Consider the following 17,952-nt stretch of genomic DNA (forward strand, 5'->3'; position numbering starts at 1 on the left):
CTCACTAACTGGTAGATTTGTTCGAAAGAACAATGATGTGGATGCATAGGAAACTCATTAATGAATCTGGATTTAAAAAAAAAATACACATGAGGGAAGCTAAAGACAACAACAACAAAAAAGATTTTTTAAAAGCTAAATTAGAAGAAAAAAGAAGCCTTAAAGAAGGAATGACTTACAACCCATTAGATTATAAGCTTCTTGAGGGTAGGGGCTGTTTTTTGCCTCTTGTTGTACCCATAGCACTTAGCATGGTGCTTGATGCATACATAGTACATACTTATTAAATGTTTATTATTAAACTGACTGTTGATAAGACAGGGTAGATGTGGCAATGATAACTGACAGAAAAAAGAAGACAGAGCTATTCAAATCTTACTTTTTTTCCACTTTCTTAACAAAGGAGAATAACCTTACCCTTAGAGATGACAGTGCAAAAATAACTAATGGAATTGATATACAAAAAGAGTAAGAATATAATTAGAAAACACCTAGTTCAAACAAACAAACATGCAACAGGAAGCAGTTAGCCGATCTTGGTGAACTCAAGTTACTTTGTCTAGATGGATAACGTCCTCTGATCTGAAAAGAATTGACAAATGTGATGGCTGAGTAATGTTAATGGCATGTATAAGATCATATATGTACCTTAAGATTAGAGAAAGGAAATGTTGCCCTCCCTGATTAAAAAAAAAGAAGGGGAAGAGATCTGAGTTGGCAAATTATAGGTCAGTGAACTTTACTTTGAGATAGCTTGTGAATTTACTTAGAAAATGAAATAATGATTTCAAAGAACCAACATGGTTTCAATAAGAATATTTCTTGCCAGGTTGACTTTTTTTATAGGAATATTGAATTAATGTGTGTGAAGAATCCTGTGGATAAAAAATAATAATTTACCTGGATTTCAGCAAAGCTTTTAAAAAAAAAAAAAAAAGCTTTGCTGAAATCCAGGTAAATTATTATTATTTTATTTTTCCAAATATATGCAAAGATAGTTTTCAACATCCACCTTTGCAAAATCTTGTGTTCTAAATTTTCTTCCCTCTCTCACTTCCCCCACTCACCAAGGCAGCAAGCAAACCAATTTGGTTAAACATGTGCAATTTTTGTAAACATAATTCCATATTCTTTATGCTGCACAAGAAACAATCAGATCAAAAGGAGGGAAAACAAGAGAAAGAAAAAACATACAAACAAACAAAAACAATAAAAAATTAAAATGCTATATTTTGATCCCCATTCAGTCTTTCTTTCTCTCATTGTGGATGGCTCTTTGAATCACAGGTCTATTGGATTTGTCTTAAATCACCTCATTGTTGAAAAGAGTCAAGTCCATCACAGTTGATCATCACATAATCTTGTTACTGTACATAATGTTCTCTTGGTTCTGCTCATTTCACTTAGCATCAGTTCATTATACATCTTTGCAGGCTTTTTTGAAATCAGCTTACTCCTCATTTTTATAGAATACTAATATTCCATTACATTCATATACCATAATTTATTCAGCCATTCCCCAACTGATGGGCATCCACTCTATTTCTATTTATTTTTAGCAAAGCTTTTGATAAAGCATTTTCTATTCTTATGGAAAAGGTGGACAAATATGGATTGAATGACAATACAATTAGATAAATTCAGAATTAATTGGATGACCAGATTGAAAGAGTCATTGTTAATGGTTCAATATCAGCATGGAAAGGGGTTTCTGGCAAAATACTCAAGGAATCTGAACTTTGGCCCTGTGCTGTTCAATATTTTTTATCAATGAGTTGGATATAAAGGGAGAGATGGCATGATGATCAAGTTTTCAAATGATACAAAGATAACATAGTAGATAACACAGTCAGAATCCAAATGTATCTTGACAGGATAGGGAAATTGGATTGACTCTGACAAGATGAAACTTAATAGAGACAAATGTAAAGTGTTATACTTGAGTCCAAAAATCAAATAACAACGATAAGATGGAGAGACACATATCGAAAGAAATTTTTATAAAAAAAGTATCTTTGGGTTTTTAGTGGAATACAAGCTTAATGAATCAATAATGTGATGTCATCAAAAACAGGAGAAGAAGAAAAGCTTAATATGATCTAGAGGCTACATTGAGGTGGCCATAGCTTCCAGGAAATGGGAAGTGATAGCCCTATTTTACTGTCCTCTCATTAGGTTTCATCCGATATCTTGTGTGCAATTCTGGGCACCAAGTTTTAAGAAGCACATTGAAAGGCTGGAGAATGAGCAAAGAGCAACCCAGATGGTGAAGGTCCATGAATTCATGACATATGCTGATTGTAAGAATTATGTTTTGCCTAGATGATAAAAGAAAAAGGGAAACATGACAACTGTTTTCAAATATTTGAAGGATGGATTAGATTTGTTCTGTTGAGCCCTAGAAGGCAGAATCTTGAGCAGTAGGTAGAAATGGCAAAGAAGAAAATTTAGGCTTCAGGTAGAATTTCTTAACAATTACAGTTGTACATAATTGGAATAACTTGCCTGGAGAGGTGATGAGTCCTTTTCTCACTTTTACAAGTCATCAAGCAGATGTTCTTGTCACCAAGGTTGACCCTGAATACCAAATATAAATTGGCTAAAAAACCTGTCCCCAAACACTAGAACCAATAGAACAATCAATAAAAAACAAAATTATGAAGAAATTAAACCTGGGCTTTTCTCACGTCATTTAGAGAAGAATGAAGACAAGGGAATAGATGAGATGGTTCATTGTAAGCTTGGGCTGTGATAACAGTATCAGATGAGTAAAAAATCGCATAATTCTGATTGTACACATTTATCTCTTTATAGTTTTAGAAAATACTTTCCTCTCAATAATACGATGAAGTTGGTAGTGCAATATTCCCATTCTATTTTTCAGATAAGGAAAATGTGGCCAGAGATTTTAAGTGAGTTGTCCATGCTTAGTAAATGTTGGAGGTAGGATTTGAAACTAAATGATCTAATGGCCTCCAAAGCTTCTATATCTAGTTTTTTTTTGTAGTACTGGTGAAGGAATATGTTTTATTTACAACTGTTCTGATTTGTTTCTCTACTTTTCTTAGGACATTCTAGATCTACTGTTTTCAACAATTTTTCCTTAACAAACTATTATTTAATGCTTCCTATATGTGAGGCATTGTCCTAGGTTCTTCCCTCAAAAAGTTTGTAATCTTGTAGGAACATTTTGATGTATATACATCAATAAGTGTGATACAAAATAGAATGTTTTTGCGGCAAAAGGGAAATCCATACAAAAGATTCTAAGAATTTTGAGAGAAGGAGATCAATTTGAGCTAGAAGAAAAAGGTTCATGGAAGAAAAGAAAATTAATAGTTACGATAGAAGGAAGGGATTCCAGGAATGATAGTATGCACAAATGTAAAGAAGCAAGGTAAAATTAGGATAGAGCTTATATCCTGATTTGGCTCCAGCACAGGAAAAACACGTTGGATCCTGATTAAAAAGGTTATTAAATAAAAGACAAAGAAGTTTGCTTTTTATACCAAGAATATGAGGGAAACATTGTAGGTTTCTGAACCATAGACAGCTATAGTTAAATCTGTGTTTTAGGGAAGATTATTTTGCTAGCATGATAAAGGATGGAGTTTCTCTCTCTAGGAGAAAGAAAAGAAGAAGATCATTTGTTCAATGAAATTTCTCAGAAGGAATGCTATGAGTTCATTGGAAGCTACAAAGTTTCCAGGTTTATAAAAAGACTTAGATGTTATCTCAGTAGAACATCTCGATGATATATGGAAGATAGATGCTGTTCTTATCCTCATTTTATAGATGAAGAACCTGGGCTGAGAGAGGTGCTATGATTTAGATATGATTTAGATTCAATCTCTAATGCTGTATCTACTACACCATCCAGCTGCCAATCATTATCCTGTTTGTTCTATTTTGGAAAAACATGCAAGAAAAAAGGTAGTATGGGAAAAGGGGTCTCACAATTCTATTTCTACTATTCTTTCTAAATTGCTACTTGGTAGATTGCTTCTCAACAATCTATATTATTTTTCTATCTTCTCTTGTTAAGTGACTGAGAATGGGAAAAGCTTCCCTCTCCCTTAATTCACTCCACCTCACCCATGCACATATGTCTTTGAATACCTCATCTCTGTAAATGGAACTTTTGCTCTTTATGTTTTTTTATAAAAGTCTTTAACCTGTGTTCTTTATGAAAACTTGTAATGGGAAAGCCAAGGTCTAAAGAAGATGCCTGGAAGGAACTAAAAAACAAATGAAAGAATTGAATGTTAATGAGGTCCAGGTATCCTGAAGAGTATTGAATAAAAAGAGAAGGATGGAAGGAAGAAAGGAAGGAAGGAATCAGTTAATTAGTTCTGTTGAAGTTAAAAGTTTAAGATTGAAGCATGTAGTCAGGAGAATCAGGAAAATGCCTTGAGCATAGTTAGATCAGAACTGATAGTGTGCCCTGGAGATCTGGATAGTTATTAACATTTTAATGTAGGGAAAGTTTGTCCTTGGTATCTTCCCTCCTTTCTTCCAGAGATGTCTTTTCATTTCTTCCGTGTAGTCCACTCTTGTAGTGCACAGACAGAATCTTTATTTTGCCCTCTCAATGTCTCAGAATATCTCCCTCCTATCTAGTTTTGTCCTCCATGGACAATACTCCATTCTCCAAAGTGATTGTTATTGCTCCCTTAGTGCTAGTAGCTCTGCAAGATATTAGATGAAAAGCATACAAATTAAGAGAGTCATCCTAAGATGTAATTGATTTGTAGCCTAAAAAAGGGTTTTTTAACTTAGAGTCTTTATTTTTACATTGATAATTTTATCTTAGTATAATGAGATTCCTTTATAATCCTATATATTTTATTTTATACATTTAAAAACATTATTCTTCAAAAGGGGTTTTGGGCTTCATCAGTTTGGCAAAGAAGTCCATGACATGTAAAAAAGTGAAAAATCTGATTTAAATCATCCCAGGCATATTTACATTTCAAAAGAATAATTCTCATATTAGCTTAATCAAAACAATGACTATATTTAATTATATAATTTCATCAGAGCTTATTTGTTTGACAGGGAGTGGGGAAGACTTGAGGGGAAAGAACTTCAAATTATTTATTGGAGCTACCACCAATTCAGTAAACCCTAGAACTACTTATTTCAACAACGACCAAGACATCTTGACAATGAACAAACTTGGATCCAGAATGGAAACAGGTAAGAATTAAAGAGGAAGAAAGATATACTTAAGCAGCCAAGGAAGAGAGAACATTGGATATGGAGGGGTAGTACCTGCTGACTAGTAAATGGTATTTGATTATAGGATCACAGATCTGTAACTAAAATCATTCCATTTAGGAGCTCAAAAACAGAGAGATCTCTGCCTATAAGGACCAATCTGTATATAATTTATACTTTGATAAATCATTATACCTGTACTAAGTGTGCTTCAGTGAACCTAAGATTATTAATATGAGAGTTAACACTTTGGGATCAATATACAAGCAGTAGGCTTAGATATGGTGAAATCACATTAAAGGCAGGAGGCCATAATTTTGTCATATTCAGAATGCTTTTAAGGGGATGGGGCAATGAGGATAAACTGGGAGCTAGGTCCTTCTTGAAAGCTGTGAAGCCCATGCCTGTTTTCCAAAAAAAAATCATGGTAGGTTTGGGGGTGGTCAGCCTGACTAGAGCCAAAGGTAGTTGCACTATAATTAAAGGCAGATGGATTAAATGAGGATTTCTTGAAGAAGCTAATCATGTACCCGGCTTAGTGAGCCAGTGCCTCCCTGAGAGGGGGAGAATGTGATCTCTGAGCTATATTGGAAATGGAAATCTTGTAGAAAAGAAAGCCTAATTAGAAGGTGAATCATTAAGGGATAAAAAAAAAGTCAGAGTAAGAAGATAGTGGTACTAATCTTTATCTATTTCAATTTTTTTTGTAGGATTGGGTCATATATCTTTGCTTGCATAGCTGTAGCTAGGAATATGGTCAGTAGTTAGGGTGGGGGGTGACTTATCCAGTGTCACGCAATTAGTGAAAGGAGCAAGGGAGAAATGACTTCCTATGTGCCAGTCACTGTGCTAAATGCTTTACAAATATTATTTCATTTGATCCTCACAACAATGCTAAGAAGTTGGTAATGTTATTCCCATTTTATAGTTGAGGAAACTGAGGTAGACAGAGATTAAGTGACTTGTAAAGGATCAAGAACTCATGTTTTCATGGCTTCAGATTCAACACTCTATTTTCTATAACACTTAGTTACCTATAATAGATTACAGTTTTAAGCATTTGAAAGATTGTCATATAGAAAAAGGATCAAATTTTCTTTGCCAGAATGCTGGGCTTAGGAGTAAAAATTGAACGCTATAGAAGGGCAGTTTTAGGTTAGAAGTAAGGAAATGCTTCCTAATGATGATAGTAAACCCTAAATAAAGCAAGCTATTTTTTCTTTAGTATGTTTTTTTCTAGTTATACATGTACATTCTTTTTTTAAAATACACATTTCTTTATGAATCATATTGGGAGAAAAATCAGAACAAAAGGAAAAAATGATGAGGGGAAAAAAAAACAGAAAAGTGAACAAACAAAAAGTGAACAGTGTTGATTTATATTCAGTTTCCAAAGTTCTCCCTCAGATGGCATTTTCTGTCCAAAGTTTATTCAGATTGTCTTGGATCATTGAACCATTGAGAAGAACCAAGTCTTTCATAATTGATCATCTCACAATCTTTGCTGTTACTGTGTACAATGTATTCCTGGTTCTGCTTGTTTTACTTAACATCAATTCATGTAAATCTTTCCAGGCCTTTCTAAACTCAGCTTGTTCATCATTTTTATAGAATAATAATATTCCATTACTTTCATGCCATAACTTATTCAACCATTCCTCAATTGATGGGCATCTCCTCATTTTCCAATTCTTTGCCATCACAAAAAGAGCTGCTACAAACATTTTTGCACTTATGGGTCCTTTTCCCTCCTTTATGATTTCCTTGGGATGCAGATCCAGTTACGGCACTGTAAAGTAAGCTATTTACGGAATGTACTATGGTTCCCTTCACTTCAACTTCAGGTATCAGCTGGATGATTGCTTTTTAGGTATGTGGTAGGTAGGATTCTCATTCAGGCAGTTTGGATTGAATAGATTCTCAGCCAGTTTGCAGTCCCCTTTATTCCCTGATTTGTCATGAGAGGAGGACATTTATAGAAAAAAACATAATAGGAACTTTTAATAAGAAATAAATGAAATGAGAGGCAGTATAGGATAATGGAGGCAGCTAAGGAGCACAATTACTTAAAGTCATAAAGATGGGTTTTCCTGAGTTCAAATCTAGCCTCAAGCACTTCCTAAATGTGTGACCTTGGCCAGATCGCTTAGCCTTGTTTGCCTCAGTTTCTTCATTTGTAAAATGAATTGGAGAAGGAAATAACAAATCATCCTAGTATCATTGCTATGAAAACCCCAATTCAATCATGAATGACTTGAACCAAATGGTGTAGTGGATAGAAAGGTGGCCATGAGGTCAAGTAGACATGGTTTCAGTTTTACCTCTGATATATATTCTAGTGTCATGTGGATGAGAGAAAATCACTAGAGTTCTCTGCCCCAGAAGGCTCTCTTAAGAAAGTAAAACTTACAGAGGAATTACAATTGCCATTAGTGAAGGAAATTTCCATGTTAGAGAATTCTCTACATCAATAAAGACACAAGATCAGACTTAAAACAAAACAAATAAAAAACCAAACCCCAAACCAAAACAGCAAAGTAGAAAGAGAAATAAACCTTGCAGCAAAAAGCCTAGAATGGATAGGGAAAGGGGCTAGGAAACAGAGACAATCAGACCACCCATATAGTCATTTTAGTCATTTTGGGCAAGGGGACCAATTGGCCCTCACCTCCTCCTTTTCCCCGCACCACATAGATGTTTTGTGAAGGAGAAATGCAGTGATAGTGGGTACATGGGGGCACATAGGTGTAAGATACCAGGTTATGGAAACACTTCTTTCTACACCATAGTATGCCAATGACTGTGAACAAAGAGGCCCACTAATTCTGTGGTAGTTATGGCTTTGTTTTCTTGGACAAACACAGCAACGGTGTTTTACATTATATGAGGTTGTATGTACATACATCCATGTAGTATATACATACATGTACACACATATTTGTGTATGCATATATGCATGCATGTGTATATACACATATATCTTAGAGGAAAGGGGCTGAAAACAGAGGGAGGAGGGAGACAGAGACAGAAAAATGGAGAATGACATAGAAAGACACAGAGACAAAGACAGAGATAGAGACAGAAAGCACTTGCATGGAAAATATTTTCAGCTGGAGCTAAAAGAAGAAGAGGGGTTTCAAAAGAAAGGGATTTCATAGCACAATATCCGGGGTGAGAAAGAGCTCAGTCTAGGCTAGGAGCTAGGAGTGGGCTGGGAAGTGGGAGTAAAAGTGAGTGAACATGGTCTTATGTAGCTATAAATCTATGAAGCTATAATCTATCTGTTTCAACTTTGAAAAAAAAAAAAAAAAGCTGATCCTAAGAATTTCAAATTTGGAAACAGCTGAACTTCTAGATGAGAGTGGGGGCTGGGGAAGTATCCTGTACCATAAATTTAGGGTAATCTTAGTGTTAGAACAAGATCCTAAATTTTTTGATGATTTCAAGGAAAAATAACAAGCTTTACAAAGAGGAATATAATCCTTTGTCAATCCTGATTTTTAGGTATTTAAAATCTGATCACAGTTCTTATGCAGCACAAAAGACATAGCAAGGCAAATTTGCCAGAATGTATTTAATTTTTTTAAAAAAGATAAACTAAAATTTTGTCCTCTCATTAACCCTTCCTTTCTTTCTTTCTTTCTTTCTTTCTTTCTTTCTTTCTTTCTTTCTTTCTTTCTTTCTTTCTTTCTTTCTTTCTTTCTTTCTTTCTTTCTTTCTTTCTTTCTTTCTTTCTTTCTTTTTCTTTCTTTCTTTCTTTCTTTCTTTCTTTCTTTCTTTCTTTCTTTCTTTCTTTCTTTCTTTCTTTCTTTCTTTCTTTCTTTCTTTCTTTCTTTCTTTCTTTCTTTCTTTCTTTCTTTCTTTCTTTCTTTCTTTCTTTCTTTCTTTCTCTTTCTTTCTTTCTTTCTCCCCCCCCCTCAGTTTGGATCCCACACAATCTGATTATTATTATAGCCACAAGAAGTCAGAAAGCCACTTCTATTTACAGAGTCTCTAGTTACAGCTTCAAAGAAGGAGGATGAGTGCTAACACTTAGCAAAGCTCTCTCTAGGTACCCAGAGGTCCTGCCCTTTCCAATACATTCTGGAGAGCCTTAGCTCAACAGAAAGAAAAACATAAAAAAGAAAAATATTTTTCTTTCCCTCAGACATTTACTTTTACTTTTTCCCTTGTGACTTGCATGAGTTAAAATTTCTTAAAAACATTTTTTTTTAAAAAAAAAGGTATATTTGTGGTATAATGCTTCTTCTAGTCTCCCTTCTTCCTCTAGGTCTTAGGTTCAGAGCTGGCCCCCAGAGTGTGGCTGATTCTCTTGGGATCTAGGAGTGAATCCTAAGGTGTCTTCACTTCTAGCACTACAGCTCGCTATAACTCACAAATCTTCACCCATATGCTAACTGTACTGTCAGTCTCTTGCTATAATGAATTCTTAGCAAGGGGATTTGTTAAAATGACATAATGAGAACATTACTAGTTGATAGACAATTAGGTGGTACAGTGAATAGAATACTGGGCCAAGAGTCAGGAAAACTGGCTTTAGATGCTTATTACCTGTGTAATAACCACCTCTCAAAAAAAAGTATAGTCACAACATACTTTTAAGTTTAATCTGCATTACTAATTATTTTTATCTATCACTTTCTTAAATCTTGAAATCAACAAATGATAAAGCAAGTCTTGATTTTGCCCATTTCTGAGATGTAGATGCTCACACTGAAAATTTAACAATCAGAGCAAGTTTGAGCTGTATCCAGCACCCTCTTGAATAATGGCAACTTTCAACTCTTGTTACTTAATGGCCTGAAGGGCTTTCTCTTCTATAGAGTCTTTGTACAGTTTCCTTTGGATGCTGTGTCTCTTTAGACAAGTTATTAGCTAGATTCCCAGTTTCTGCACAGTCAACTTTCTTTTCTGTTTTCCAAAAAGGAGTTTTTCCTCCCAAAACTATATCTTTCTCAAGTAACTCTCCTCTATCTGTATGTCTGAAGATACTCTATTCCTTCAATGGTGTTTTAAGTTCTCTCAGACTGAGGAAATCTTGAACTTCCAGTTGCTGCTAGAGATCATAACTTGTAGTAGAAGACTGAAGAAGGGAAAGAGGAGAGAAAAAGGAAACAAATCTTTTTCTGTCCTTAAAGGATTCCTTCCACAAATCTCTCAAGCCTTTACCTTTCAGAAATTTTAAACTGTCTCTAGAGATTAACTATTTAAAATCTTGATTGTTCAATGATATTGCTCCTTTTAATTCTGTGTGAGAGAGATGGTAACATATCCCAAAGGGATCAGTGTAGCTGTATTAATACTTTATTAACACCTTGTGATTACTTTCTGGGCTTTCTGGCCTGGGAGGATAGTCAAAGCTCAACTCCCCTATATAAGACAAACAACTTACATACTCCAAGAAAAAGCATTTGCTTGTGGAACCTGGTTATCTCTCCTATGCTCTCTCTTTCTTTCTAACCTTTATCTCTAACTTTCCTGTCTCTACTCTCCAACCCTCTCTCCCCCAGCAAACAAAATCAAGCAGCAATATGGCACACAACTCCTCTGCCTAGAGAGTATGGACTGGTGTTGCAGTAAGGACAGGGGACACTATCATTCACCCTAAAGGGGAAAATTCAAAATTAGATCCTAGACATAATTTCCTGAGTTACTTTGATTCAATAATGAGTACACAATACTAAATTTTGTCGTTTTTGGTTGATTTGATCTTTGAATTTTGTAATTTATCTATGTCTACAGTCATAGAAATTTTAAACTTCATTAAGTACCTTGTGTTCATTTCATATTTATTCTACTTTTTTTTTTTGTTCTTTATTTTCTTTCATATGTATATGTGTCACCTGATAGAATATAAAGTCTTCAAGAGCTGGGATCATTTTATTTTTTATCTTTGTATCTCCAAGATGTAGCATAGGGCCTGAAACATAGTAAGTATTTAATAAATAAATTACTAGTTGATCAATTATGGCATATTTGTACCTATTTTGTATCCATTTAGCTTTACCAGGGGAATCGTTATGTTAGAAACATGGATGTTTTCTTTCAAGGTAATGTTAAGAGATCCAATGTCTTGTCTGAAGAATAGCCAGAATCCATTGGATTAAATTGTTGAATGGTACTTTATGAAACACAAACAGCCTTCTTGGTTCTTCTTGTCCAATTTGAGGCCCAGTTAGGTCCATATGCAGTGTCTTTCCAAGATAAACATGTGTGCTTACAGATTAACTTAGTGGGCTACTCATCCAACTATTTGTTTCAAGTTGGATAATAGAAATTATTCATCCATTGTTTTGTTTTTTTTTCTGTGTGGATTGTTAGGTCTATCACTTTGAATGGTCATGTATCTTATCTAAGATCTTTCATTCTGGATTTTGATGTAGTAAGATCAATGTGAACTTCAAATGTGAATATCTGGCAGAGCTTATCATCAACAGGAAATATTTCTTCTATTTCATCTCTGAAAAAAAATAACAGACATGAACACCTTTGGGGAGCATATATCTTCTTCTTTTGTACCTCATTTAATATCCCAAATCAGTTAATAAAGTAATATGTGTAATTGCAACTTATCAAAGAATCTTATATGCTTCTAACATACATATAGGAAACACTTTTTGGAGGAGAGCTTTTAAAGTTGTATTTTGATCTATTAAGTCAAATTCTTTTTTTAAAAATTATGAATAAATAACAGATACAACAGAATATTGTCTTCTCAATACCTTTCAGTAAATTGTATGAATATAAAAGGATAGTACCTTGCAGAAAATTGTATGAAAATCTGTCTATTCCCCTCATGCATTTTCATCAAGGATACCCTAGATATGTATGTAGATCATTCTTCTAAAGATTTTATGAAGACAAAAAATGTTATATAGGTTAGTAAAAATAATTATAGTAATAACTGTCGCTAATATTTACACAGAACAATTAAGTTTATGAAATTTTACATATATCATTTGATCAGTATTTAATGATGTCTCCCTGATCATCTTTTCAATTAATAATAATTGCCTGTAATCGCTCCCAGTTGTTGAGTATTTCCTTCTCTTTTAGATAGCTTGAAATTTGAAAAATCAGGATTTCAAATTTATGTCAACTTCCACACAGATGTTTTTTGCATATTTTGTCCAACTTCTATTTCTATCTTTCTCTTAAATTTTCCCCTTTTGTGATGTTGGTTATCCAGCATTCTGGATTCTGAAGAGTTTGGTCCAAATGTTCTAAAAATTCACCAATAATGAAAAATACTTACTATAGAAATTGTGACAGATATTGTACATTTTTTATGTTCCTGTTGTTCTTCTTACAGTTTTATCTATAAATTCTTGTTCACAAAGCTTTCTACAGATTTGGTCATGGCTATATTCTGATTTCTGAGGCAAAGATGCTCATAGTTTTCTATCATTTTCCACTGTTTTGCTATACAACTAGTTTCTATTTGAAAATGATGTCTTTGAGTGCTCAATTTCTTTGCCTGGCAAATAGATTGAGTGATTGGAAACTTTAGTAATGATTACTTTACACCAACTAAATTTCAGTAAACAATGGTAATGGTTTGTTTTGATGACATTTCTCTCCCACTCCTTTTTTTCTGTCACTATTGTGTCTGATGAGGTAAAGGTGTTGGGTCTATTATAGTTGTTGGGTATCTATTCCATGTCACTTACTATATATAACTTGAATATATTTGTGATCTCATCATTATGCATGTTCTCACCAATGGTCCACATCAAAACCATTCATGTCTTTATCTCTTATCCATATCTTCCTTTATAGTCACCAGATAGAACCTACTCAATTTAGTGGGAGCTTTCTTTGCTTTCTTCTTCCATTTCTAAGATATCCATGGAACATAAAGGCCATTCACTAGTTGTCCTTCACTGTTTAACCAACCTGTCTTTGCTTTTTGTTTTTAATCAAGCCAACAAAAACAATTGTTAAATGTGTACAATGTTCCAGGCACTGTGCTAAATGGTAGGGATACAAAGAAAGGCAAAAACAGTCCCTGCCTTTAAGGAATTCACAGTTTAATAAGGAAAGACAAAATATAATCAACTTTGTATAAAAAAGATATATGCAAGATAAATTGGAAATAATCTCAGAGAGAAGGCATTTAGCATTAAGAAGGACCTTTACGCAGAAGGTAAAATTTTACCTGAGACCTGAAGTAAACCAGATAAGTTAGGAGACAGAAGTGAGGAAAGACAATATTGTAGGGGGATACTTAATGAAAATGTACTGCTAAGAGATCCAATGTCTTGCCTGAGGAATAGCCAGAATCCATTGGATTATGGATTGTGTAAAAGGAAGCATAATGTAAAAAGAAAGATAAGAAGAACTGGATTGTGAAAGCTCTGAAAACCAAATAAAGGATTTTATGTTTGGACTTGGAGGTAATAGGGAACAATTGGAATTTATGGAATGATACAGTTCTTTGTTAACATTCTTTACCCCAGTTGTTACCCTAGTTGCAGTTTTCATATCACTGCTGGCTCATACCTACCTTACGCCTTTTGGATGCTCTGTGAGTAATGCTTATTTATAATTTATTAGAGACCAGTATTCCATAATTTGCAAAAAGATTGGTAGAATATTGGCATTATGAAGCTTGATCTTTATTTTGGGGATGGACTTTTAATCATTAAAGGATCTTTGTAATTTTCAAAAGACCATCCTCTGCAATCCTGTTTAAATCTGGGTCCACCTCATTGTCCATTTGCAGTAGCTATTCAAGATGGCCTCTGCAACAAATACCAGTGTATAAGCCACAATTATTTTTATGCTGTTTTGTTTTGTTTTGCAAATAGTTATCAAGACCACTACAATGGAAGATGACAAACTGTCCAATAAAATGATATTTCTAGTTGCTCCCAAAAGCACCAAAATCATTAACTCTTTTCTTTTTCTCTCCAATAAGAATCAATAAGCCATTCTTCCACTTTCTTGTGTCTTAGCAGTTTGTTGTTGTATTTGTTGTTGTTTTTGAGAGAGAAAGAATATCAAGACAGGTACAATTTGGTTATTCTCATCATATATCTACTGGTTGGTCATTGGATCAGAATCTTGTATTTAAATAGAGGGAGACTAGAATTTTTCACTGGATAAAACGAAGTTCCCAAGTATTTGGATTGTTACTGAGATATATTCATAATGAAGACAGGGGTTTAGGATAGGTAGGTATTGAGCAATTCTTTTACTGTGCTTCAAGTTAATTTACTTAGAAAACCAGAGAAAATCTTGGGAATATCCAACCCTAAGTTACATCATTATAACAGATATGTGTATTTATAATACACAGTCCACATACCCTTATATATGTGCATATACATATTCACACATATGTAGTATATATACATATAATACATACAACATACACACACATATATATATATTTGATATATGAGCATGACAAATATTCTTTTCAACAAGACATAGGGGTTGATCACAACATTAAAAGAAAAAGTCTTAATGATAGCCTAGAAGTACTCCATCTGGTTGTGGTTAGTTAGGCATGATACTTATGACTAAAGATTGGTCAACTTGTCTTTATTGAGGACAGGTTCTGCCACTATACCCTTGTATTCTGTAACTAAGATAGCTGCCAGGCAGTTTTAAAGAACAAACCATGAAGCTCGTAACAGAAAACAATACTTAGAAAACCCTAAACATCAAGTAACACTCATCAGTGACTACCATAGCCAACTGGGAAAGGGATGAAATGGAAGGAAATAAGCATTTATTAAGCACTTGCTAAGTACTGAGCATTGTACCCATATGTTCTCAGTTGGGAAAGGCTAAGCTAAAAATGCATACCTAATAGTCATCATGAATCCGATGTGGAACAGTGAAGAAACACATCAAATGAAAGTACTATAGCCACTAGGGAAAAGACCCAGTGAGACTAACATGAGGATATCACTAGGAAATACTGGTGATCCCAGTCTTGGAGGAATGTTCCCTTACATGTGTGCCTTGACAACGTATTTTCCTTATAGGTTTATTGTTTCTATATGGTCCCCATATGTGACCACTCTCATCACTAATGATGTGTGTATTTGAGTAAAGGTGTGTGCTAGATTTATGGGGGGAATATTCTAGTGAAGCTTTTCTTATTATGATCCCTCATTAAAGAAGCATTCCTATTCCAATCACTGGTCCAACCTACTCTTCTTGGTTTTTCCCCTTGTAATCTATCCATTTACTATCGCCTGCATATATTCACCTGAGATTAACCTGATTTTGTTGAGGAAGTGATGCCAGATTTGCTTTTGCCTTTCGCTATTTTTTTTTCTTTTAGCTAATTAGAGAAAAAGTTAACACACTGGTGAAGACTCATGATTTTGTATAATGATGGTTTCATTCAGTACTTTCAATTCAGACTAGCTGTTCTGAGGGACCCATGTGTGGATAGAATATCCCAGGGGCTAGAAAGTGCCAAAAGTTGTTAGATTTGACAAATGGTCTAAAAATCATGTGATGCTACCACAGTCATTACAAAAGTAAATGGGATAACATGTAGAACTGAGGATCATTTTGTAGTTTTGTGGCTCATGGGTTGTAATAGCTCAAGAATTCATCACCAAGAAGTCAAGCTACTTACTAGTAATGAGCATCTTGAAGCTTATCTCAGAAACCCAAGCAGTGTTTTGTCCAGATTATAATCAAGGTCTTTCCCATATGGCTGGATTTCTAATAGGCGTAGCAGTAGAACTTTGTGGAGGGTTACCTCATATACTTCTTTGAAACTTATTGTTATTATTGTTTTTCCATCATTTCCTACTCTTTGTGACCCCATTTAGGATTTTCTTGATAGATCATTTCAGAAGCTATTTGATAGAAGTATGGAATTAACTATTTGGACTGAGTATATAATTGAATTGGGTATTTCAATTGATATGATATTACAAATAAAATATATGTATGTATGTATGCATGTGTATCCCCATATTGACATATATCTATATATGTGATAGACACAAGGAAAGGATTCTGTTATTCTACTTTACTTCATGTACACACTACTTCATGACACTAGGAGTGATCAAAATCATTAGTGATAATTCCTTACATTTGAGCATATAACTTATCATTCCAAGATAATGTGAAAGAAAGTTTTTTAGGGAAAAAAGAAAAATATACCAAACCACTAATAACCTGACATTATCCCTACCCCATCCTCATGGTTACATAGTCCTTATGGCTCATCTATGTAATCACATATACTAATACATATATACACTGATTCTCATATTGTCTTGATTATAAGTGATTCATGTTCACGTTTCAGCTCTCACACTTGCCAGCATGCACAAACATGTTTGTGCTTCCCAAAATGTTAGCTCAGTGTGTTTTTAGGATGCCCTGTTGTTGAATAAGAGCTAAGAGAATCATCCTATTCTCCCCTCCCCTCCCATAATCATTAAGTATATACATGCTCACTTTTGGCTTAGTGCATAGAGAGTACTGAACTTATAGTCAATAAACCTCAGTTCTAATCACTTTCTAGTTAAATAATCCTGGAAAAATCATTTCATCTCTACAGCTCAATTTCCTCATCTGTGAAATGGGAATAATAATAGCATCTACTTCATAGGATTATTGTGAAGACCAAATGAGGTAACAATTTTAAAGTGCTTTGCAAACCTTCAAGCCATATATAAATGGTAGCTATTGTCAATTGTAATGAGATTTTATTTTGCACATTATCAGAGCACATGACTTGGAGGCACCCATGTGGGAGATGTCAGGGACCTGCTTTGGGAGGAGACATTCTGCATTCCTTTTTTTTTTTTTTGTGAGTAGGAATAACTTATTATTTTAATATTGTTTATTATAACTATATTATTACATTATAATGCTTTATTGTTATATATTATATTTATTATTACTATTTATTATACTACTTCTTTGTAGCTAAAAGAGGTTTTGTCTTTATAACTATCAGACTGGGCCAGTCTCATTCTCTTCCTTTACAGCTGCATCCTAGGACAATGAAGGGCTTGTTGATCCACAGCATGGACAACAATAACTGAACTGACTGAAGGATTACTTTCTACTCATCATTTTAAGTCCCATGACCCTGAAAAACAGGTCACTTGGAATTTCTTGTTCTATCTTGTTTTTCCTTTTCAGCTTTTGGTGTAGACAGTACAGTCTTCAAGCCTGAACTCAAGCCATGATGACCTTAGAAGGATGGTGTTGCTTCTCTCCCATCAGGGAAATCCTGAGAACTCAGCTTGCCTGGGACTTGTGCCCAAGAAAGCCTTTGGACTTGGAACTTGGCTTGACTAGGCTATATGGAAACTAAGTTAATCTATGAACCTAATCTTCCTCCCCTCCCCAGAAGCTGAATTAGTACAAGAAGGGATTATGGTTTCCAGGTGTCCAAAGTATACATAATATGTATGCTTTGTTCCGACTAAACTTTTAAAGAGAATATTCCTTTGTAAAAGCCAATTTAACTCTTAAGTGGTTAAATGGAACCAGAATAGAGGAGAACCCTTAAAATTGAGGGAATGCAATTAATAGATCAAATCTCTTCTCTTCCCCCTCCTCCCAATCTCCTCCATTTAATTGCAATTGTACCCTCCATAGTCACCAAGTCCCCTCTCCCTCTTGCTGATCAAGAAGTCTGAGCAAATGGAGAAGCAATCTACATTATTCAGAAAACAAACAAACAAAAAAATGACATGGTGTTAAATTTCAGTTTGGCCATTTCTACTTATATGT

Source organism: Sminthopsis crassicaudata, chromosome 3 (assembly GCF_048593235.1).
Source record: "Sminthopsis crassicaudata isolate SCR6 chromosome 3, ASM4859323v1, whole genome shotgun sequence".
In the NCBI taxonomy this organism is placed as follows: Eukaryota; Metazoa; Chordata; class Mammalia; order Dasyuromorphia; family Dasyuridae; genus Sminthopsis; species Sminthopsis crassicaudata.